The 14,036-nt window shown below is 32.7% G+C and overlaps 1 protein-coding gene across 1 annotated transcript in view; it reads left to right on the top strand.

Annotated features, from left to right (window-relative positions):
* Window positions 1-14,036, top strand: part of ZBBX (zinc finger, B-box domain containing) — a 143,378-nt gene that overhangs the window by 33,591 nt on the left and 95,751 nt on the right. The gene's annotated exons all lie outside the window — the stretch shown is intronic.

The raw sequence follows: 14,036 nt of genomic DNA, 5'->3' as shown, positions 1-14,036 counted from the left end.
TCTTTCTTTTCTTTCTTTCTTTCTTTCTTTCTTTCTTTTCTTTCTTTCTTTCTTTCTCTTTCTTTCTTTCTTTCCTTCTTTCTTTCTCTCTCTCTTTTTCTTTTTCTCTCTTTCTCGCTCTTTTTCTCTCTCTATTTCTCTTTCCTTCGTTTTCTCTCTCTCTTTCCTTCTTTTTCTCTCTTTCTCTCTTTTCTTCTTTCATGGTAAGAACATTTAAGATACTGCCAGCATTACATTCTTTGGTTTTGATTGCAGAGGAGGGGAGGTTGCTAAGCCACAAATAGTAAAATGATATTTAAGTTCTTGATAAATAAAATAATGTTAAGTTCCTAATAAATGATATTTAAGTTCCTAAAAAATAAAAGGTATTTTTAAATAATTATATAATCTTATAATGATTTTTAGAAAGTGTCTGCATAAAGATATCATGTTTTAAATATTTATTTCTCTAATTATATACCTATATCATCATTTATTAAGCTCTAATAAATGAGTTTAGAATACTCATTTATCTCTAAAAGTTAGCATACATGGATTCCATAATATGTACACAAATCAAAGAGCTTGGCAAGGAACCATGAATCTTTGAAAGGTTTCTTCAAATATTGCGATTCTTTTACATATATAAATTTAAAGTTAAATACAATAAAGAACCATGTCTCTTCCTTGTTTATGTTACTACTTTATGTTTCCACACTATCTGTGGAGAGCAAAGTTGCTACTTGGTGCTTTTGTTGGGGAGAGTCCTGGAAAGTGTATTGTCTACCAGGGAAGTGGAATTGTGAGGTTGGCACTTAGCAAAGAGCATACACAGACCTCCTGTGCTGGGAGCTAAACCTATAATGATGTTATTCTCTTTTTTATAACATTATTTCACCTAACGGAATTGCTAAGGAGTAAAGTACTTTGAAGGAGACAGCTTTTTGGTTCAGCTAATTCTTAAAGCAAATTTGTCCATTTATTCATAAAACAAAAATTTTAAATTAAAACTTTTTTTTAAAATTTAGATTTTGCATGTATGTGATTTCATATAATATTTTTCTTTCTGTGTCTGGCTTATTTCATTTACTGTAATGTCCTCCAGGTTTATCTATGTTGTCAAAAATAACAATATCTTCTTTTTAAAAGGTGAATAATATTCCATTTTTTGTATATAGGTGTAAGCAACTGTGTGAAGTAGTGGATATGTTAGTATGCTCGATGGTAGTTATCATTTTACATGTATACTTATGTCATGTGCATGTACATGCATATCAAAACATCATGTTGCACATTTTTGTGTACTTTAAATATACATAATAATAAATAAATTAGATAGATGATTTTTGAAAGAAACAATTTCAAATTGTACTACATACTCCCTCCTGTAAATAGAACACAGTGAACAGTTTCACTATATGTGAGTGTCTCATGCCCATTATAATAGCCACCTTTATTATAAGAAATAAAATAAGAAAGAGGTCTCAAATAGCTGATATAGTGTTTATGATGATATATTCCCCATCAGAAATTCACTGTTCTGCTTAGTACTTAATTTTTCTCCTTTATTCTGGTCTTGCCCATTCTCTGTCATCATTTCTTGACTTTAATCAATTGTCTTGTAGCTATCTGCTATTTTCTTTCTATCTCGATTCTCTGTTTAATCTTTCACTTCTTTTTTCAGTCAACATGTTTTTTTCTCTTGTTTTTATCATTTTCCTATGCATTTAGTTTTTGTTGTTGTTATTGTTGTGCTTTGGCTTTGATGGCCATTTGGTCAAATATCTCTTTTTGTTTAGCTCTCATTAACCAATCATGTAGTGGTTTTAGTTTTTTATTGTTTTGTTAACCATTAAAGTCATGAGGCTTTGTTGACTGCTGAATTCATTCCTAATTTGAGAAGTTAGGGAAGACATCTGATAGATGAATATTAAGCATTGCTATATAAGAAGCAAGTATTCTAAGCTAACAGTGATTACACTTTATATTCTTTAACCTATGCTGTCATTTGTGCTTAATATAAAGTGTAGCCAAATTTGATAGTTGTAAACTATTTCAGCCTTTATCCGACAGCCCAGTAGGTCCTGTGAGTTTAGTCAGTAGGGATCATTTTGTACCAGCGTGTCTTGTTTTACTTAAGATTCCTGAAAAATTGAAGGCAAATATTTACATGTTGACTAGTATTGTAATTTCAAAGGGCCTTTCCTTTGATTTATGATTGATTTGTACTTGGCAGTGATTCAAAACACTTCAAGTTTCTTTGCCTTTTCCAACCTCTGTTAAATATTTAATTAACTGAAAAATGAAGCATAAATGCATGAGAGGGAATTACTAAGAATTTAAGTTTTACTTCTACATGTAGAAAGATTGTTAACACTAAGGGTTGAAACAAAAGTTATTTTCAAATGAGAAACGAGGTCTTAATACGTCAGGCATTCCTATTTCCTTTTAACAATTTAAGATCAGACAGAAGAGACAATGTTAATCAGAGAGAATAGAAGATGAGGGAACACAAACAAAAGGCATTCTATTTGTGAAGTATGACATGCACAAGGGGAGTTAGATTAAGTAAATCATTAATAGATTATGGTAAATATGTTTTCTTAATTGGAATGAAAAGTGTCTTAACTGAAGAGGAGAAACCTTGGGAAGGTGGGTAGTATTAATGAAAGAAAAAATAATTAAGGTAGAATTTCCATGCAGTTTTGGTTACTGTAACCTTGTAGTGCAGCTTGAAGTCAGATAGCATGATGCCTCCAGCTTTGTTCTTTTTGCTTAGGATTGTCTTGGCTATATGGGCTCTTTCTTGCTTCCACATGAAATTTAAAGTAGTTTTTTCTAGTTCTGGTTAGAAAGTCAATGGTAGCTTTGATGGGAGACCACAGAAGGGGCAGAGTTGAGAACACACAGTTCCTTCTCTCAGAGTTACCAATAAGATTGAAATATGTGGATGACAAGTAAATGTTCTCTCAAAAAGGAATTATCATAAAGTCACATGATTTTTGAGTCGAGGTATGTGAATATTTTGAAAAAAAGCATGAATTTTCTATTTGTATTAGTTAATGTTATACTTAAGAAAAATAAAATATTTTAAATGTATGTGAGCAATTGAGTATTGTCATATTTTTAACTTATTTCTTAAATATGAATAATGCATATTCCTTATACTACAAGTGTGTGTTCATTGCCCTTCAGTGATTGTTATCACCTGGCATTTCTTCTATCAAAAGTTTTAAAAAACTATGTTGCTATCGACAATCATATCTTCTGATAAATTTTAGTACCTGTGAGAAGGACTCTTTTTTGTCTTGTTCATCACAGTATTCTCAGTGCTTAACATTGTACCTGTCCTGTATAAATCAATTTTTTAAGGAATAGAAATGTGAATGAGTCCTTAGTGGTTCGATTAAGCTTCCAAAACAACTTAGAACTGTATTTTAGGGCAAAATTTATTTTTCCCTGAATTTCGAAAGTAAGGGAATTTTTTAACCAAGGATTGGAAAATTAAAAGGATTTATGCTATGTTAAGTTGTTAAATTAGTGAAGGGTTAACAAAAACTTTTCCTCCCAAATGTGAGAATTTGACCTTTAATTAACTTTCTTGCCCTTTCCTTGGGAAACAGATAAAGGTAGTCATGTCAACTACGTTCCTAGGCAATATACTTATGGTAAGTGCAACCTCTACTTAACCTCTACTTGGCAAATTACATCTAAACAAGGAGAACTATACATACTCGAAGGAAGATATAGCTCCCTTTGTAATGGGCTTTGTAACTGAAACATCCACTATGGAACTAGCTCTGGAGCTGAGGTGGGGATTGGCTCTGGTGGAAAGTAAGGTTTCTAAATCAGGTGTGTTCCTTATCTACCTGAGCTGTACTTCTGCTTGAACTCTTCCAAGACTACCACCAAAAAGGAACAACTGATGCTGTCCTGCTGGCAAACTATTATTCCTGTCCTCATCCTTCTGAGTAGACTGATGCCAAGAGTGATTTGATGGTAGTCTTGAGATTTTAAAGGTTTAGTTAACACAGACAGACTCTGTGGTGAGTATGGCATTTAAGTCCTTGATGAGTCAGAATTTCAAACATAGAATGGTAGGATAGCCAAAAGACAAATGAAAAACACTTGTCCAGGAATCACTGACAAAAAGTTTTTAAGAACAGCTTTATTGCTATATAATTCATATACCACACAATTCATTCATTTGCAGTGCACAATTCAATGAATTTTAGTATATTTACAGCTAAGTGCAACTATTAGCATAATTGATTTTAGAACATTTTTGTCACCTCAAAATGAAACCCCACACTCTTTTGCTCCATCTTCTTCCTATTCCCCTATATTCTGGAGACCAATACTACTTTCTCTCTCTCTAAATTAGCCTATTCTGGACATTTCATATAAATGGAATCTTGTCATATGTGGCCTTTTATGACTGGCTTCTTTTACCTGCATAGTGTTTTCAATGTTCATCCATGTTGTACCATCTCTCAGCATTCCATTTATTTTTATGGCTGAAAAACATTTCATTGTTTGAAATAGCACATTTTGTTTATTCATTCATCATTTGATGGATATTTGGGTTGTTTCCACCTTTTGGCTATTACAAATAATGCTGCCATGAACATTTGTGTACAAGTTTTTGTGTGGACATATGTTTTTATTTCTCTTGGCTAGATACCCAGTGGTGGAATTGCTGGATCATATGGTAACTCCATTTTTAATTGTTTGAGGAAATGCCAGACTGTTTTTCAAAGTGGCTGCAGCATATTGCATTCCAATCAGCCATGTACAAGAGTTCTGATTTCTCTACTTCCAAGCCACCACTTGTTATTATCTGACTTTTTGGTCTAGCATCCTAGTAATGTGAAGCAGTAGCACATCGTGGTTTGGTTTGCATTTTGATGACTAACGATGTTGAACATCTTTTCATGTACTTGGTGGCCATTTGTATATCTTCCTGGGATTAATTTTGACAAGAATTTTTAGAAAACCTAGATGTGGGATAGTTCAGTAGCCTGCACTTTAATGAAGTTATATCTGTGGTAATTACTTTTAGATGCCAGTTCTAAGAAAAGCTAGGGAAGGGGAAATAAAGATAATTGAAAGAGGTAGGGAGAATGGAAAGTAGAGTTAATGAAGAGTTGGGAGAATGTAAGTGGCTTAGTGAGTATATTACAGCAGCAAATGACAGAGCAACCGACACAGTAGAGAGGGTAGCTGCAGTACAGGGTCTTAACCCAGAGATGGCATGAATCAACCTTAAAGGGAGAGGTGGGTGTTTCTGTGATGTTTATGCTGAAGAAATTTTGAAAGATCATATTTATATATGCAAGTTCAGAAGCTTGCAGGGCTACTATGAAAATCACATTAAATGCCAACAATTATAAAAGTATTCTGCTCATAGAAGGTGCTCCATACATTAGGTTTTATCAGTCAGGATACAGTATTAGTAGGAATTCAACCCCATTCCTATACTATCTACATTTAAAGCCCAGAAAACAATGTAATATTAATGATGAGTCCAAAGGATTCACGAAAAGATTAATTTTGTGTTGAGGGCTGTTTTCTTTTTTTATTACAGCTCTCTATATAATAATATATAGAGCTATATATTTCATCTATAATTAATAGACAAAAACTGCACATCTTTAATGTACACAATTTGATGGGTTTGGACATGTGCATATACTCATTATATCACCAGAATAATGGTGATACATACATCCATCACCTCCAAAAGTTTCCTGTGTCCCTTGCTGGTTTTTTTTGGTAAAAACACTTACCATGGACCAGGAAGGTATTATGATAATTGAAATAAGGAAGTTACAGAAGGACAAATATTACATAACTCTGCTTATATGAGGTATTTTAAACAGTCAAATTTATAGAAGCAGAAATTAGAATAGTGGTAGTTAGTGGATAGGGGAAATAGATATTGTTCAATGGGTACAAGGTTAAAGTTAGCAATATAAATAAGTTCTAGGTGCCTGTTGTATAACATAGTACCTATAGTTAATAATACAGATGTATGCATGTAGGGGTGTTTTTAAAAGCATTATAGTTACACATATTTTGGATATGTGTAGGCTTTTGTATTTAAAAACCCCATTCAGTAAAAGTTTTAGAGCTCAGTGTATCAGAGTATATATAAAAATACAGTCTTCCAATTTATTCATACATAGAAGATAATAGACTCTCAATTTTGGAGGGGACCATAAACATCACTAGTCTAACCCACTGTCTGAACCTTTAGTCAATCATATTAATGCAGAATATTTGAGGGGCTTTTATAATTGGCAGGTGCTACCTATGTTATCGCATGAATTTTTTCATGGAACCTGACAAATTTTTACAGTAGTTTATTGGCTATATGTTATGTTCATGGGTCTTTATGGGATACCAGTTATCTAATTGTCATATAACAGCAATACTATATTTAAAAACCAAATATAACAAATTATTGATTGCTACTTGTTAGTAAGTTTATTCTGCTATACCTAAAAATGTTATTCATTTCATTGCATATGAAATTTCTTCCTTATGTAGTTCAAATAAGCTCATGATTTTTTCATAGAATCCGACAAATTTTACAGTAATTTTGCTTGCTATAATATACGTTATGTTCATTGGTCTTTATGGGATACTAATTATCTAATTGTGATATAACAGCAATACTGTATTTAAAAACCAAATATAACAAATTATTTATTGCTATTTTTTAGTACGTTTATTCTATCATGCCTAAAAATGTTATTCATTTCATTGCATATACAATTTCTTCCTTATGTAGCTCAAATATGAATAATTGCTGAAAGCAGTTAACTCATCTGGATGCAATATACTTGTAATATTAATTGAAAACAATTGCAGTACTTTCTAAGATAATTAATATAGTGCATAATTATATGGCATCAAAACTGCAAATAGAAAGCAAAATTACAGGTGTGAATTTCTTATGTTATTTTCTTGTTGCTATTCTGTCTCACTTCTGAGATTGCTTTCTAAGTAGAATTTTGTAATATAATAAAAATTGAAAGGTACAGTTATTTAAATCAAAATCCAATGTTATTATGTTTCCTGAGACCAGGTGCTTTAAACTTTTTTGACAATATGTTACTTTTTCAGCTATTACATTTATATGTTGTCTTATTTTAAAATATTTTAACTGGATTAGATATGTTTTATTTCATTATTTTTGTGTTATTTTATAAAGTACTAAATAAGAGTCCAGATTGAATCCAGATTTCATGTTATTTTATAAAGTACTAGATATTGAGTCCAGTTTTATTTAATCTATCTTTTAAATAATAAGGTGCATTCATAAACAGGAGCATGTGTCCAGGTCCTTGTTTTTTTTGCCACTCTGTGGGTCAGGGAGGAGTAATAATACATAAATCTTTAATTAATAAAACCAGATAGAAATCAGACCTTTAGAGGAAAGGTTAATCTAAGAGTCTTTTAAGTACTAAAGTAATACTTACATGATGTTGGAATAAGCAATAAATTTCAGCCACATGAATTTCACATTTGCAGGATTTGATTTCTGTCTAGCTTGTAATAAGTAGTTTTTTATACCCTTGATATTTCTGTACCACTACTCATGCAAATACCATATCTGTTTTTAGAAATATGATGAGCAGAACTGGATTTAAGAACATGATTTTGCTGTTAGTTCTTCCATTGCAATTTTATTTCATCTAGTAAATATTTATTTTCCTCTTGTTTCTCTATGTGTTTAGATGGGGGCTTTTCCTCAAATCCTGTTTTTCTTTTCCAGTTGTCTTCTATATAGAAATTTCTTCCCTTTGCTTCTCTACCTTTTCCAGTTGGCCCGAAATTTACTGCCCCGCACCCCCAACACTTTCTTTTTGTTCTAGCAGTAGATGAAAACTTTGATCCAATCATTTAGGGATAGCTTCGTTCAATTTTCAGAGAGAATTCAGACTTGACTATGATAAAGCCTATTTTTAGGCAATAAATGTGGTCTAAGACTATAAAGATGGATTCATAAGAAAAGCAAAGTAATAGTTTGCTTTAAGAATAGAAAACATATTTTAATAATGTAAAACATTGAGAGACAATGCTCATCTTTTTCATTCTTGTTTAATGGATTAAGATGTTCAAAATTTTGTATTTTTATAAGAAAATTACTTTTATTTTGCAAAGATATTTTTACTAAGTGGAAATTTGATGGTTTTATTGCATCCTGCCATAGGTCCATGATACTTTGAGGAATTTATTTGCTTGGTGTAGCTAGTACCTGCTTGGTGTAGTTAGGTCTATGATAATATGAGTAATTTATCTACTTGGTGTAGTAATTTCCTTATAGCTCCCAACTTCTCTGATTTAGTCTATTTTGTTATTATTGATTTTAGATCATAGGATCCTCATACTCATAGTGCAATGTATTCCATGTAATGTGTAAATAGAAATATCCTGGCAAAATAATCTGTACAGGTTTCTTTGGATAAATAAACCTTAGCAAATGTTTTGATGACTTCTAATAACAGAGTTGTTTTACTACAAATTAAAGCATAATTTTTTAGTATACAGGTGTTGCTGCCACAACACGATATATGATTCTTGATGGATGAAGCCGGAAGCCATCATTCTCAGCAAACTAACACAGGAACAGAAAACCAATCAACTCTCACTCATAAGTGGGAGTTGAACAATGAGAATACGTGGACACAGTGAGGGAAACAACACATACCAGAGCCTTTCAACGCGTGAGAGGCGAGGGGAGGACGAACATTAGGACAAGTACCTAATGCATGCAGGGCTTAAAACCTAGATAATGGATTGATAGGTGCAGCAAACCACCACGGCACACGTACACCAATGTAACAAACCTGCACATTCTGCATATGTATCCCGAAACTTAAAATAAAAACAAAACAAAACAAAACAAACATTTCTCATTTGGAAAATCGCCCACCTAATTAACAGGGCTTGAGGGAAGATTGGGGCTAGGAGAAGGCCACTCAAATTTGGGTTATGGTGCTTTGTAACCAAAACCCAAACAAAAGCAGTTAACAAATCCTAGTTAAAACACTAATGCATACTTCTTGAGGGTTTGTTCTTCCTTCTTGGTGTTGTAGTTCCTAGTAGTAATTCACTTCTAAGAGAGATTATTTTTACCAAAATGGAGAATCTAAATCAAGATACAGCCTCCTTTATTTATCTGATGCTTTAAAGTCAGAGGTGTCTTTACAGCTTCTTTGTGCTCATAGTTTTTCTAGATGGCTTAACTTAGTTAAATGCAGGGTTGTTGAAGTCCCTAAAACAGTCAGATCTTACACGAAAGGGAGGTACTTTTATATATTTTTCAGGTTTTTTTCTTAACAGTTTTCATATATTGTTAAGATTTTGGCTTTAGTTGTAAGAAAGCTTGCCCCTGATTGCTTCAAAACAATAATAAGTTGGGGAAAAAACCCTTAAGAATCAATAACACTCTGGAGTTATACTGGCATCATTGCCCTATTTACCAACTGCATATAAGGTAATTCACATCAAAGAAATCAGAACAAATTGTATTTGGGAAAATATTCTTGATATGAAAAGGAAGTGTTTTCTCAAAAGTCAGGCCAAAAAAAGATTTATATAACATATATAACAATTTTAAAATTCCCATTAGTCCATAACTTGATCATCCTGAAATAATTTTGTAAATAAAGCCTTCCAAGTTCCAATCATATTGAACAATCACTGCAACCAATGAGTTTATGTTACTTGAGTGCTGCTATAACACAATTTTTTCTCTCTGTGTCTATATGTGTGTTTCTGTCTCTACCTGTATATCACTTTGTCTAACAAACTCAAATGAAATAACAGAACTCTTCTGCAGAGTTTAGAGTTTTCAGTTTTTAATTCAAGGCTGTGGTTACAATAAATCTCTTCTAAAATTTTGTGACTGGAAAATCAATGCAAGTTAACAATAGGAAAGGAGACATCCTCACTCTTTTCCCCCTCAAACTTGCAAAGTAATATAGGTCTAAACTGTGTGTGAACTTTTTTTTTTTTTTTTTTTTTTTTGATCTGGAACTTCTGGATCACTTAAGGTGACATGGCTATGTCAACATGATTATTAATATTTATTGCTGGACAGCCAGAGTTTTGGATGATGATGGTAGTTAGAGTTTTGAAGCACTGACTCTACCATAAAGTGTATCATTTTTCTAACTAAACTAAAACTTTTATTCTTGGACTTTAACTTCCACAAGGTGCCATCCATTCCAAAATGCTATAAAATATCAACCCTCTTTACTTTGATTAATGATACATTGTCAGAGTGATGAATTCTTCTAGAGTGTAATTTGAAAGATAATATCATTCTAGGTGGGAAAAAAGTTTAGGTGAGAATTTAGAACACTTACCAGATGAAATCCTACCATCATACAGTGTAGTGAAGGATGTGGGGGAATCTGGAAATGCTAGCAGTAAATCACATCTTTTGGCTCTAGTTTAGCTTCTATCCTATAGTGAGATACATGATTTACTCTGTGCCTTGAAGGTTGTTTTGGTTTGATTTTAAAACATTTTTAGCATGTAGAGCAGTTGCACAGGTAATTTTATACATTTTCAATTTCTTCCTCCTCTTATTGTTACCTATTAGTACTTCACATTTAAATTTTTATACTTAGAAAATGGAAAGAAAACTATCTGTGGTTTGAGTTTTAACATTCAAAAATATTTTATTAATATATGGTACAGTGTTATGATACTTAATATATATAGTTGTCTATGACAAATATTTTCTAAAAATAACCTTCATATTCTTATTCATTGGTTGTTACTCAAAATGATTATTATTATATTATTATGTGAAAGGTAGTGTGCTTTCTGTTCTAAATCTAGATATGTTCTTTTAAGAAAAAACAAAGTTTACAGGATATGTCCATTTAAGAAAAGACAAAGGTTATAGGATAAAAACTGTTAACAGTAGTCCCTCTGGGGAGTACTATTTTGCTATAAACCAGATTTGTATCAAATTCTGGCAGGTATTTAGATTGACTCGTGATCTGAGTCTGACAATGTCCTAGATAAACTCTTTTTTTCTGAGATGGAGTCTCACTCTGTCACCCAGGATGGAGTGCGGTGGCACAATCTCGGTTCACTGCAACCTCCGCCTCCCCAGTTCAAGCGACTCTCCTGCCTCAGCCTCCCGAATAGATGAGACTACAGACATGTAGCAACATGTTCAGCTAATTTTTTTGTATTTTTAGTAGGGATGGGGATTTCACCATTTTAGCCAGGCTGGTCTTGAACACCTAACCTCAAGTGATCCTCCCACCTCGGCCTCACAAAGTGTTGGGATTACAGGCATGAGCTACTGTGCCCAGCCTAGATAAGCTTTTATCAGCTCATGTCAATATAATCAAACTATAGTTATATTGATTCTTTAGCAATAAATGAACTTCAAATTTTAATCTGTGTTCTAATCCTCATTCTTTTAGATACCTCTCACATTTTCCCTGCAGTTCAAAAACTGTGACTTAGCCTAAGTCACACAGCTTGTTATGTGGTGGCCAAGTCTGGGTTGAAATTAAGTCTGTTGAGTTCCAAACCCACAAACCCATGCTCATAGATATAAAATAAAATGTACTCTATGTTAGTGGAACCTATTTTCAGCAGACAAAGTATGCTTGAAAATAGGAGGAACCTCCATTTCTTAAATTTTTTATATGGTATGACTATGATTTATTTCTATATACTTGATCAAATATAAAAATAGGCAAAAATAAGTTAAAAACAGAGAAACAAACAAAACTAAATCCCTTAATCCTTGCATATGCAATTGAATACAGAATTAGAGTTTTGTGAATTTTTAAAGCAAGGAACAATGTTCAAATCTGTTAGAGACAAAATTTAATATTTTCAGTTTCAGGAAATCAAAGATAAAACACATTTTCTGTATCACAAAGACTAACATAAATCTAGTAGGGAAAAGGCTTAATTAAGCTAGAATAGATAATTTGACACTATTTCAAGTTATGACATTTTGTAGCTGTTGGACTTTGGCCTAAGCTTTCTGAACTTGAAATTCCTTGTCTATGTAATGGGATCATAATATCTGTTCTCTTTCCTTGTATGATTGTTCTAAGATTAAGAAAGGTAAGGTATATATACACAGCCTTACAATGGAGAAAAGTAATGTTTAAGTGTATGATGTTCTAGAAAAGAAAGTTTCCATTTATTTGCTTTGTATTGATTTCAGTTATATACTAAATTAGCAGAACTTTAAGATATTCAGATATAGAATTCTATTTTATCAGTTACCTGTGATGTTTATCTTATTTTTTAGCATAAAAAAATTGGGTTTTTTCACTGTTTCTGATTCTCTTAATATATTACCTAAAAATGTTGTAACAATTATTGTAATATTGATAGCAGGATTCATTTTAGGACAGAAATAATCTTTGTTTTGTGTTATTTAAACACATATTTGAATTATAATTCTATATAAAATTAATCCTATAGTTTTTGATATTTTAAAAACATAAAATGAAAACCAAACATGTAACTAACTGCCTCTGAAATGTACAGAGCTTTATTCTAGGACATTTTAAATCAGGCTTAGGTTGGATTATTCTGTTTTAAAAATGTTGGTAAAACTACAGATGTTTCTGAAAGAGTGAAGCATTACCATCGGCTTGAATTTCTTTTAAAAATGAAAGTAGTATATAGGCCTGTGTAGGTTTTCTGAGAATCATTGGGAAAATTTGGAGCAGATTCCTCAGGTTTGCATACAGACAGCAATAAATATGCATAGGTCACATTCGTCATTTTTCATAGATATTTTATGAATTCACTGTGAAATAACACTAGTTAATTTGATGTTCACTGATATATTCCAGAATCAGACTGCAATGAATCTTAATAGATTTACAAAAGGTCGTAACTGAAAAAGATTCAATGTAATGTTAGCTATCTAAATTGGCAACTAGATAAAAATTTAAAAATAGAAGCATTTTCATGGCAGAGTACAAAATAATTATATCTGATCCCTGCTAAATTTTTCTTGTTTGGAGGATATTTGCTAAGAAATAAGAGCTACTTCCTGTCTTCCTCATGCCAAGTTCTCATAGAGCATCTGACGATTTTGAATCTTCCCCTTGGAGTTTAATTCAAACTCAGATGGGATCCTAAATCCTGCAGTCCCTAGGCAGACTCTGGTAGTTTCTGATAGAAAACCCTTCAGAGAATGGAGCCTTTCCCAAATTTGCCAGTTCTTTGTCAGTCACTCTGACAGCACGTGGAAAGTTTTTCTTTAAATCCCTTTTCTATATTACTTATTTCAATTCTGTAGCTCTTCTCCCTCCCTGACACCTTATTTTTACCATATGCTATTTTTCCAGGAACTGTAGTGGCCATAAAATCATTAAAATATATATGCTTTTTCCTTTTGTGAGCTTATGTGGTATGATGAAATGTGAGATCAATATAGTTAGGACTGGTAGAGATCTATGCAGGGTATGAAGAGGGTAAACAGGGTAAATAGCGTGTACAGTTGGGGGGGGGGGGGGGGGTGGAGTGGTGTACAGGGAAGGGTTCCTAGACTTGTAGGAGTAATGGTGTGAATACAGAAGGAGAAGCAAAAGCCTGCCAGGTAAAGATGATGGTAGAGGAGAGATAGCCTTTCTAGTAAGTGAACCTCATGAGCAAGGCACAAAATGAGAAATGACTTGGAGTTTATTAAGGAACTACAGAGAGAAGTGCTTCCTGATGTGTCCTTTTGGATAGCCAATGCTTTCTAAAGATGTTTTATCATCAAGGAGTACTCATTACTGCTTATTCATTTTCCTACTAGATTAGCTATATTTAGTTCTTTAGTTATGATGTGCACAAAATATTACATCTATTTATTAGGAGTGTGCATAGTGGAAAGTTTATGAGTCTTATACACACCTGAGGTCACTTCCTACTTCTGCCACCCACTCACCACTGTGACCAAGGGCAAGTTATTTAAACTCTCTGAGCTTTAGTTTCTTTCTTTCTTTCCTTCTTTTTTCCTTCCTTCCTTCCTTCCTTCCTTCCTTCCTTCCTTCCTT

The sequence above is a fragment of the Mandrillus leucophaeus genome, unplaced genomic scaffold (assembly GCF_000951045.1).
Source record: "Mandrillus leucophaeus isolate KB7577 unplaced genomic scaffold, Mleu.le_1.0 Scaffold561, whole genome shotgun sequence".
Classification (NCBI taxonomy): Eukaryota; Metazoa; Chordata; class Mammalia; order Primates; family Cercopithecidae; genus Mandrillus; species Mandrillus leucophaeus.
Note: the sequence above shows the minus strand (reverse complement) of the source record. Positions and strands in the feature narration are given on the sequence as shown.